Source organism: Engystomops pustulosus, chromosome 5 (genome assembly GCF_040894005.1).
Source record: "Engystomops pustulosus chromosome 5, aEngPut4.maternal, whole genome shotgun sequence".
Classification (NCBI taxonomy): Eukaryota; Metazoa; Chordata; class Amphibia; order Anura; family Leptodactylidae; genus Engystomops; species Engystomops pustulosus.
In genome coordinates, this window is record NC_092415.1 from 194627568 (window position 1) to 194639803 (window position 12236).

Genomic DNA, 12236 nt, shown 5'->3' on the forward strand with positions numbered 1-12236 from the left:
ATGTTTTACACCGTATACAACATATACGGTACAGACAGAGGCAAAAAGGATTCCCCCACCTGCCAGTATATGTCTATGTATACACTCAGTGTATACATTGTGAGATTTCCTGCTGTATATGTGGTGATCGTATCCATTAAACGAGATATGAAAGTAGCCTAAACCAGTGTTAGTAATGTCCATGGCCCTTATATACTCCCTATCCCTCCACCCTCTGCTTCGCACCCTCCGTAGTTTACACAGTCCCTATAAAACCAAGTTCATATTTTACACTCCGCTCTTATGTCCGGCCGCTATCGCTTTACTAAAATTACACTGAAATTGCCCCCGTGCCTTTACAGGGAGACATATATCTCCTCAATCACACAGTTTGCAGTGATAAAAGATCCGATGTGGATAAATTAGGGAACGATAAATCAGGAACAGCATGAAGGCGCATTACAGAGATGTAACATCTGAGCGCCTGCGAGATCCTCACCAGCGCTAATCTCTACGGATACAACCTAAGAGCTATAAATAACCGCTCCCGTCTGAACGTGCGCTGTACCCGGCGCCAACCAGACTTTTGTCGAGATTCTTAGACTTTTTTTCTATATGTGATCCTCTACATGCATTGTTATTCTTTCTCTATGTCCTTATACCCAAAATACCGTTGTTTTTTCCTTATCCGGTCGGGTCATGTGATCTCAATATGACCCCCCCCCCCAATCACATGGCTTTTGGTTGTCTCAGAGGGTCACCATCTGGTGCATGCTATAGCATTGATTTTCCATAGTGGGGATCACAAAAATCCTTTAAAATTCTAAAAATCTTTTTTAGGGTGGTATGGGAATTGGACAATAGGGATTAGAGTCAATTTTGTTTTTTTTTTATGGAAGGGAAAAAAAAAGTTGGCATGAAAGTTGGTTGATAAATCCAGTATGGCCCAATGGGTCCACCTATTCCCTACCCCTTTTCATACCACTTTTCCAGGAACTCACGAGGGTGACGAAAATTTTTTTCCTACTAATAGTAGAATAGGACACATAGGGGGGGGGGGGGGCTTGAGCCAAATCTGCAGTTTCTTTATTCATTGTATATGTAACAGTTCAGTCTAGGCGTAACTAGGAGAGGCAGGGCCCCATAGCAGATTTCTGAAGGGGACCCCCGCCGGCCTAAAAATATACATATTTTACATTCGTACATACATAAATATACAGTTCATCACTCATACATACACATTTATACACTGTTACACACATATAGGGCATACATACATCACATATACACACATACAGTGCCATATACAGACATACAGCTTACATACACACATAATGTACTGTATTTATACACACCATACACCATATACACATACAGCATATACACATCACAGATACACACACATTAACAATATATATATACCACAATGTACAGCATAGTATGTATGTAATGGTGCACATTCTTCATTCTTTGTGTCAGGTTGAATGACTGGGCCCCCTGACACTGTGGGCCCCATAGCGGCTGCTATGGCTGCTACCGCTGTAGTTATGCCCTAAGTTAAATGCTTCCTTTTAGCATACAGTAAGGAGAATTCAGTATACTATGAGACTACTATGATTTAAGGAGCCCCCAAACCTCTGACAATCATTGAACCTTGGGAATACAATAAAGTCCCTTACAAACTAGGACCGGGTCGCCAGCACTATCCAGCTCCAGGCAAATGCAGCGCATCCACAATCATCAGATGAAGCCATACACCTTGCTTCACTGCGCATGCGCCAGACACCCCAGCGAGAGTGTATTGTGCTCCTCTACCCAAACTGAAGCCAGTGTGACTCTTCTCTATTCACATGAATCCCTACAACTCAAGTTATTTTATTCCATTATGCAACTAGCAAGACGATAGGTCAGTGGGATTTGGGGGTCTGAATCCCTAGGGCAGCTTCCCGTTAATTGCTTCTATCTACCGGTTTATCAGGTACACGTCGTCTTCCAGGTTACGATGTACAATCTTCCTATCATGTTCACTTATCCTCCAGCTCTTTCATTAGACATTATTGATCGGGCTGATAACATATTCTTTCTAGTTGCATTAGGATGAGCCGCACGGACTGACTGCTCATTTGTTAAGACGTTTATCAATACTTGGTTATGGAAGGAATCGGTATAATTTTGTAACGATAGGATAGGAGGTGCCTAATGGGACTTATTGGTCCCTCCGGCTAATACAGTGTGATGACCTTGGATGTATGACCCTTTAACAGGATTTTGATTGTGGCCCATGAACTTTAAGATACGGTGATGCTAAACACGATGTTTATGATTCTTAACTTAAAGAGAAGTCATGCAAATTAGTCCACCCAAAATAAATGCTTCATTAAAACCTATGATTGAAAATTGTTCTTATCTCTAAATAATTCCAATTCATGTCTGCAATCTTAAAAAAAAAATCATTTTTTTATATAAACTTATATTCAACTCACCTGATAAGTCCAATGATAGTAATGAGGGCCTGCATATACAGATATATCACTGCATTGTCCTGGTTATCCGTTCCTGCCTGGTCTCACTGCGACAAACATGCTTCCGGTATGGAACTAGTACTAAGGGGCCGTCTGCCAATATTCAACCACAGATGTAAACAGATCCCTTTAGATTACACCTTCGGGAAAGTTGTACACAATCCCTTGCTAGAATGTTGAGAGAGACAGACAGGGTCTGTGTGTGACTCAGCACTGCTACATTATTAACCACTCCCTCTGTAAGGAGGGGGCTGAGAGATACTGGGCTATATGAAGAGAAATCAACCTCATGCTGCCCTCAGGAATTCTCTTCAGAGAGTCACATGTCTCTCTCATTCCTGAGGGGGGCTGGGATAGCAGAGGAGGGGCTGGAATCAGTGAGGGGTGTGGTATACAGACTATATACTGCAGCTCTCCACCTCCATGTTTCAAACAGAGGACATCAATAAAAGTCTTTTTTTTAGAAGAATGATGGCTCTTATCTCATCAGTGGAACATGTATAAAGACATCTAAAAGGTACTGGGTCTGGTTTGTATGTGTGTGTGTGTGCGGGGGGGGGGGGGGGTCCCTGGTGTCAGGTTCTCTTTATGGGTAGATTTGGTATTTTTGGGGCTCCAAGTGAATGTATGTCTAAGGGGACTCCAATGTATAGCTCATCTTCAAATGGCATTATGACATTATGATAAATGGTTTCCTTATGTTTCATCCACAACATGTGATGACATCACAAATCTCGACTTAAAGGTCATTGTCTCAGGACCCAGCGACTCAATGCGATTACAGGTAATCGAATATGAATAATAATGACCTCACAGCTCACTGACTACAAGTGATGACATCAAAAACCGTGATTCACGGTCCAATAGGGAAAGGGAATATACAAATAATGATATGGTTGGGAAATTTCCCATTGTGAATGGTTGAGATCTAATATTACAGACCTGCAATCCTCGTAAGCAAAGCCTAGTTACACATCAGCGAAGTGATGAGTAATGGACTGTCGAGGATGGACTTTCACCTGTGGTAAGTCATTCACATACTGCAGAAATTCCTTCTACACCGTGAACACATCACACAGGTCACTGCACTAATAAAACCCCTTCCTAAAATCAGTAAAGTATTCCGTCTGTTCTTTCTACCATTAGCAGCGTTCCCTCTTCTTACAACAAAATGTAAATGTAGAACCATCGCGTTGGGTAAATTTGGATAAGTACTTGATACAAAGGGGGTCATTTACTAAGAGCCCTATTCGCGTTTTCCCGATGTGTTACCCAAATATTTCCGATTTGCGCCGATTTCCCCTGAATTGCCCCGGGATTTTGGCGCACACGATCAGCATCGGCGCTGGCATGCACGCGACGGAAATCGGGGGGCGTGGCCGAACGAAAACCCGACGGATTCGGAAAAACCGACGCATTTTAAAAAAAAAAATCTGTCGCGGAGCTAGCACTTACCTTCACTCAGCCCGGCTCGGTGAACTCCAGTGCGTTCCAATGCTTTTCAGCGGTGGACGGCGGAGGAACTACCTTAATAAATCCCGGCCGGACTCGAATCCACCGCAGAGAACGCGCCGCTGGTAAGTAAATCTGCCCCAAAATCTGTTTTGTCGATGACAAAGCTTGGGTGCGATTATACTTGGTGGCTGAGCCATGGGTACTTATCCCAAATTGCCATATTGCCTCGATAGATAAATGGGTGTTTGTCTTGTTACCTAATCTAAAAACAAGAACATCCCCCATTTTGGAATCCATTAGCATAATCTGTCTCTTATCGACAACTGCCCTAGCAAGACAGGAGGGCGGGGTTGTTCCTAAAAAAATCCATGGGTATGACTCTTATCTTATGTGTGTGAATACCTTTAGCCCTAACACATTCAATTCAGGGCTTGGAATGGGATTTTATAGGATCCCTGGTGCTCTGGCACCAGTGGAGTAACTTGAAAGTACCAAATCAAGGACCTCAAGCTACAATGTATTATTTATCGGTCTCATCATTTAGGGAAGGTTTATCTTACAAGCCACCTAATGCCGGAGGCACACATAGGGGGTCATTTACTAAGGGCCCGATTCGCGTTTTCCCGACGTGTTACCCGAATATTTCCGATTTGCGCCGCTTGTACATGAATTGCCCCGGTTTTTTGGCGCACGCGATCGGATTGTGGCGCATCGGGGCCGGCATGCGCGCGACAGAAATCGGGGGGCGTGGCCGAACGAAAACCCGACGTATTCGGAAAAACCGCCGCATTTAAATGCCGAAAATGTGTCGCTTAGGGAGCGCTCACCTTCACCTTCTATGGGATGGTGCATTCCGGGGCGTTAAGATTATTTTCGGCGCAGCAGCGCCACCTGGTGGACGGCGGAGGAACTACCATCTTAAATCCCAGCCGGACCCGAATCCTGTGCAGAGAACGCGCCGCTGGATCGCGAATGGGCCGGGTAAGTAAATGTGCCCCATAGTGTTTTGAACTTGTTTTTGGGGCGTTTTTAGGCAGTCCGTTAAAAAACGCATCTGTTTTTTGAAAACACATCCGTTTTTGACAGATTTTACCAATTATCTTAATTAAAACGGGTCAAAAACAGATGCGTTTTTCGAAAAAACAGATGCGTTTTTTGTAACGAACTGCTTATAAACGGCCCAAAAACGGGTTCAAAGCGCCACGTGTGCCGCCAAACTAAGGCTCCTGATCCCAGGTACAACTGCACCTTCTTAACCCCTTCAACTTATGCCCCTAAAGTATGTCCTTTAGAGTATTTCACCCCAACGTGGGGGTTCGTTAGCTAATACAGTAAGCTGGGATAATCTACGTATTTATACAAAGCATTGATGGAACATCTCACCTCTGCACCCGTTTTCCTCGGTCTGCGGTTAGTCTCCGGTCACATGACCCGTCCATTCTTTCATATTGTTAATATTAAACAAAGTTTGACCAAAGTCACCGGAGATGAGTTACAGAAGTTTATGAGTTCTGATGGAGTCAGTGAAGGGGTTAACGCTGCAGCGGGCGGCGTTCCGCCTCTAATGATTATATTGAATCATTCAGCTGTTTATTTAGTTAATATGTTTTACCAGACAGAGGAGCAACGGGGAATTGTGAGGAATGGACTGAAAAAGAGACAATCACCAGGATTCATCAAGCAGCGATGCTCCACGCAGCACAGGGACCACGCGCCGCAGACTCTGCGCCAGGTATCCGCAGGATTTCATTATCAAGTACAACATTTAACCCTGGATAGGATGGGTAGCGCGGCTCAGGAATAGGAATTATCCAGCTGCCGAAATCTTAAAAAATCACATATGGATTTGTCTCAAGCTGAGCTGCTGACATCATAATACAATAGACTGTAAAATGTATCTACTACTTAACAGTTACATGTGTTACATGTGTACTCCTGTATACAGTATTACCATTACAACTATGGGGCGCCTTTTGTTCACAATGTATTCTGTGCAACAAAATGTGTTCAGTGGCACAAAACTAATTTTGTGATCACAGAATTCATACTATGGACACAGAATTCAATGTTGTCATCACAAAATCTGTTTTGTGCTTACAAAAGTAATATTTATCGACCCAAATTGCCTTTTGTCATTACAAAAATCATTTTTGTGTGCACAAAATCAATTAGACTTTCACAGAATGCACAAAAATAATTTTGTGATGCAGTTTATTTTATGTGAACAGAATGTATTTTGTGTCACAAAATATAATTGTTTGACTACAAAATGCCATTTTGTTGCACAAAATAAGATTTTGTGTCACACACAATATTATTTTGTCATACAGAATTAATTTTGTCCCACAAAATGTATTCTGTAACAAAGAATTAATTGTGTCTCACAAAATGCATTCTGTCACACAGAATTTATTCTGTCTCACAAAATGCATCTTGTCATACAAAATTCACAAAATGTATTCTGTCACACAGAATTTATTCTGTCTCACAAAATGCATCTTGTCATACAAAATTCACAAAATGTATTCTGTCACACAGAATTAATTTTGCCTCACAAAATTCACAAAATGTATTTTGTAACACAGAATTAATGTTGTCTCACAAAATGCATTCCGTCACACAAAATTCACAAAATGTATTCTGTCACACAGAATTAATTTTGTCTCACAAAATGCATTCTGTCACACAGAATTTATTCTGTCTCACAAAATGCATTTTTTCATACAAAATTCACAAAATGTATTCTGTCACACAGAATTAATTCTGTCTCACAAAATGCATTCTGTCACACAAAATTCACAAAATGTATTCTGTAACACAGAATTAATTCTGTCTCACAAAATGCATTCTGTCACTGTGAAATATTTTGTTGCATAAAAATGTTAGTAAATATAAAATTACCAAATAAATTAAGTAATTAACCCCTTGCTAATACGGCTCCCGGCGATTAGCACTTATCACTGTACTAGTACAGCGCAAGTGCACCAGGGCTATCCCATGCCACCACATCACGTGATGTGGTGACATCACGAGGGGACGCAGGTGACTGAGGCAGGAGAACCTCCAGCCGACTTCACCCGACCAATCTGATCTGTCCCGCCCGCTGATTGCTGTGATCGGCCAGTCAATCCTGACTGGCCAATTGCAGCGTTTTTGGGCTAAAAAATGTGTTTTTAGCTCCTTCCTCTAGCGGCACCATTCTGGTTTGGTACCGCTGGAGAGATGAGCAGAGCGTTACTGTGTGCACCAAAACACATTTTTCCTATCTTATCCCTATTGATCCCTATCTGTTCCCTCCTGCGTCCTGTGTGTTCCCTGTGTGATCACCTTGCGTGATCACAATTGTCCTCCGGTTTTCCCATCTCCTGTCTGTCCCTTCTGAACCCAAACGCACTTTTCAGTGCGCTGTGGTAGCATTGTTCTGCACTGGACGCACTTTTCAGTGCGCCGTGTGAATAGCGGTATCTTTAGCGGTAGTTAGGTTGTCTTAGGGCAGCCAGGTGCATCTGTAGCGCCTTTTTGCACGGTGCACATAGGTTTTTTCTGGTCCCTGGTATTATTTTTTTCCAGAGCGCCGTAGGTGTACCTGTAGTTGGGTGCACTTATCTATTTTTTGTGTGTGCCATCTGTGCGGCTTGTCTGTGTACGTTCTCTAGTTTTTTTCTGGTGCACATTCTTATTTATTTTATTTATGCAGTGTCTCAGAAGATGAGCACCGTGCTGGAGGCATAAAGCATACCGAGTCAGCTAGTGGGGATGATGTCCCCTTTTACCGATCATCATCCTCCTGCTCATCTTCCATTGACCTGGAAGGACCCCGAGAAGGTGCTGTAGGGTTCCAGTGCCTGGGACTTCTGCAGGAGAAGTGTCTGGGGCTTCCACTGACCCCACATGGGTAGCCCCAGATAATTTTGGGCCAACCTGGAATTAAATTTGACACGGCAGGGCTCATAGCTGTGGACTTTTTAAAGTTTTCTTTTTGATGAGGAGCTGTTGAATTTAATTGTAGTCCAGACCAATCTCTACGCTGCACAGCATATGCCCAAAACCCCATTTTATGCACAACCCTAGAGGTGGACCCCTGTCACTGCAGCAGAGATGTACAAGTATTGGGGCATAATACTCCTTATGGAGATAGTAAAGAAGCCATCGATCAGGGACTCCTGGAGCACAGACATTCTGTACCACACCCCCATGTTCCGCATGGCAATGAGCAGGATGCGCTCTGAAGCCATCCATAAGTTTTTGCACTACATCTACAACACACAGTGCCCACCCAGAGGTGACCCCAGTTATGATCGGTTATTTAAGGTCAGGCCCATACTAGATAATCTTAGTGCCAAGTTTGCCCAGGCATATACCCCCGCCAAACATGTGAGCATAGACGAGTCCCTGGTACAATTCAAATTCAAATTCAATTCTGACCAATCACAATCCTTGTAATATAAACAATGTAATCTCTAGGGGGGGAAAGGGAAATGCACATTTGTTATAACCTTTCTAGTAACGGTTTAAGGCTACATTCACTCGAAGGTATGGAGGACGTATATACAGCTGATGTATATACGGCATATATATACGTCCCCCATACATTTCAATAGCCTCACGTATGGGAGCAGTATGCGCGGCACTGTACCGTTCCATGGTCCGTAGAAAGCAAGGACAGGTGCTATCTCCGGAATACGGTGCTGTGCGCAGTGTATTCCTATGGAGAGGGGCTATGGGGCAGCGCTCATCCCCCGCTCCTCTCCCTGGCACCGATGTATGCCCCCGTAATACAGTACTAGGGTACAGTGGGCATACATCGTGTGCATGTAGCCTAACCCTATTACTGCCAATGGTCAACTAGGAGGAAGCGGATCCACACTGACAACTAGGAGTGAGAGGATCCACACTGACAACTAGGAGTGAGAGGATCCACACTGACAACTAGGAGTGAGAGGATCCACACTGACAGCTAGGAGCAAGAGGATCCACACTGACAACTAGGAGTGAGAGGATCCACACTGACAACTAGGAGTGAGAGGATCCACACTGACAGCTAGGAGCAAGAGGATCCACACTGACAACTAGGAGTGAGAGGATCCACACTGACAACTAGGAGTGAGAGGATCCACACTGACAGCTAGGAGCAAGAGGATCCACACTGACAACTAGGAGGAAGAGGATCCACACTGACAACTAGGAGCAAGAGGATCCACACTGACAATTAGGAGCGAGAGGATCCACACTGACAACTAGGAGCGAGAGGATCCACACTGACAACTAGGAGTGAGAGGATCCACACTGACAACTAGGAGCAAGAGGATCCACACTGACAACTAGGAGCAAGAGGATCCACACTGACAATTAGGAGCGAGAGGATCCACACTGACAACTAGGAGAGAGAGGATCCACACTGACAACTAGGAGCAAGAGGATCCACACTGACAACTAGGAGCAAGAGGATCCACACTGACAACTAGGAGCAAGAGGATCCACACTGACAACTAGGAGGAAGAGGATCCACACTGACAACTGGAAGAGGATCCACACTGACAACTAGGAGTGAGAGGATCCACACTGACAACTAGGAGTGAGGGGATCCACACTGACAACTAGGAGTAAGAGGATCCACACTAACAACTAGGAGTAAGAGGATCCACACTGACAACTAGGAGAAGAGGATCCACACTGACAACTAGGAGAAGAGGATCCACACTGACAACTAGGAGCGAGAGGATCCACACTGACAACTAGGAGTGAGAAGATCCACACTGACAACTAGGAGCGAGAGGATCCACACTGACAACTAGGAGTGAGAGGATCCACACCGACCTCTAGGAGTGAGAGGATCCACACTGACAACTAAGAGTGAGAGGATCCACACTGACAACTAGGACTGAGAGGATCCATTTAGAGATAAGTCACTCGGGGACAGCAATGATGGATAGAGAGGGATAGGTCGCCATGATGAGAGAGGCGCCACCTACAGTCGGTGATGTGTGGGGTAACCTGTATATAGTATCAGGACAGTCTCATTATTACTGGTCTGGGTCGTGTTCTTTGTAATCTGCTGATGTGATACCAAGTATTTAACATATAAATACAGGATTTTGGCCTATTTTTAGTTGGGGGGGGGTTGTATGTATCTATTGAAGCACGTTCTATCTTTTTTTCTGGGGGGTACGGTGATACATGTGTCCGTGCACTTTTATGGCGGCCGTATGCTATCTGAGATTTGTTAAAGGAAACCTACCTTAATGGATCTACCTAATAAGATCTTTATCCAGGGAGGGGAGGCATATAGCAGGGCTGACTGTGTGTGTGAGATGTAGCAGTGCTGAGAGTGTCATTGGGGCAGATTTATTGAGCTGTCTAAAAGTCAGAATGTTCCTATCACAGCTCCCCTTTAAAATATTCATGAGCACTGGTGAAATGAAAGCTGAGCTGTAATTGGTTGTCATGTGCAACTAGGAATATTCTGACTTTTAGACAGCTTGATAAATCAGCCCCATTGTGTGTAATAGGCATCTCATGGATCTGATCATCTCTGATCTGTCTCATCTCTTTCTATGTGTCAGATACTAGTAGTATGTTCAGAAGGTAAATGAAAGTGTAGATAAACCCTGTACCCTTATAATCTAAGTACCTTGTGAGCTCCCAGGAACTCACAGCACAGAGGGATCATGAAGTGTCTGCTCAGAGAGTCCCCGCTCACAGCACTAGAGGGATCATGAAGTGTCTGCTCAGAGAGTCCCCGCTCACATCACAGAGGGATCATGTAGTGTCTGCTCAGAGAGTCCCCGCTCACAGCACAGAGGGATCATGAAGTGTCTGCTCAGAGAGTCCCCGCTCACAGCACAGAGGGATCATGAAGTGTCTGCTCAGAGAGTCCCCGCTCACAGCACAGAGGAATCATGAAGTGTCTGCTCAGAGTGTCCCCGCTCACAGCACAGAGGGATCATGAAGTGTCTGCTCAGAGAGTCCCCGCTCACAGCACAGAGGAATCATGAAGTGTCTGCTCAGAGAGTCCCCGCTCACAGCACAGAGGAATCATGAAGTGTCTGCTCAGAGTGTCCCCGCTCACAGCACAGAGGAATCATGAAGTGTCTGCTCAGAGAGTCCCCGCTCACAGCACAGAGGAATCATGAAGTGTCTGCTCAGAGAGTCCCCGCTCACAGCACAGAGGAATCATGAAGTGTCTGCTCAGAGAGTCCCCGCTCACAGCACAGAGGAATCATGAAGTGTCTGCTCAGAGAGTCCCCGCTCACAGCACAGAGGAGTCATGAAGTGTCTGCTCAGAGAGCCCCCGCTCACACTCTGAAATCTTACACCGAACACAACTGAGTGATAGGAGCTAAAACACCAATAACACTGAGTAACATTGTACAGTAAGGGGTTAAAATGATCTTTATTGTGTAAAAATTGAAATGTGAGAACTTTATTTAATGGGAAAACCCCTTTAAGGAGATCTCTTACTACCCAAAACCTTGTGGGCTCAGGGACCCGGTTTTGCCATCCAGCATTTAGTTTGCTTTATATAGAAGATGCTAAATCTTAATGGGCTAAAGAAGCGGCTCCCCCTATCCACCAGGACCTACCTGCACCCCACATTACACCCATGTCACCCTGCACCCCCACATTACACCCATGTCACCCTGCACCCCACATTACATCCATGTCACCCTGCACCCCCACATTACATCCATGTCACCCTGCACCCCCACATTACACCCATGTCACCCTGCACCCCCACATTACATCCATGTCACCCTGCACCCCACATTACACCCATGTCACCCTGCACCCCCACATTACATCCATGTAACCCTGCACCCCCACATTACATGCATGTCACCCTGCACCCCCACATTACATCCATGTCACCCTGCACCCCCACATTACACCCATGTCACCCTGCACCCCCACATTACATCCATGTCACCCTGCACCCCACATTACACCCATGTCACCCTGCACCCCCACATTACATCCATGTCACCCTGCACCCCACATTACAACCATGTCACCCTGCACCCCCACATTACATCCATGTCACCCTGCACCCCCACATTACACCCATGTCACCCTGCACCCCACATTACATCCATGTCACCCTGCACCACAACATTACATCCATGTCACCCTGCTCCCGAAATTACATCCATGTCACCCTGCACCCCACATTACATCCATGTCACCCTCCAACCCCATCATTACATCCATGTCACCCGGCACCCCCACATTACATCCATGTCACCCTGCACCTCACATTACATCCATGTCACCCTATACCCC

General features: G+C 45.1%; 1 protein-coding gene across 1 annotated transcript in view; it reads right to left on the reverse strand.

The window, feature by feature from the left end:
- PTER (phosphotriesterase related) overlaps positions 1-5359 on the reverse strand; it is a 94421-nt gene extending 89062 nt beyond the window's left edge. The window contains exon 1 of the mRNA XM_072154231.1: positions 5340-5359. The gene's annotated coding sequence lies outside the window, so the exon portion shown is untranslated. The remainder of the gene's footprint in view (positions 1-5339) is intronic.
- Positions 5360-12236: the final 6877 nt, after the last annotated feature.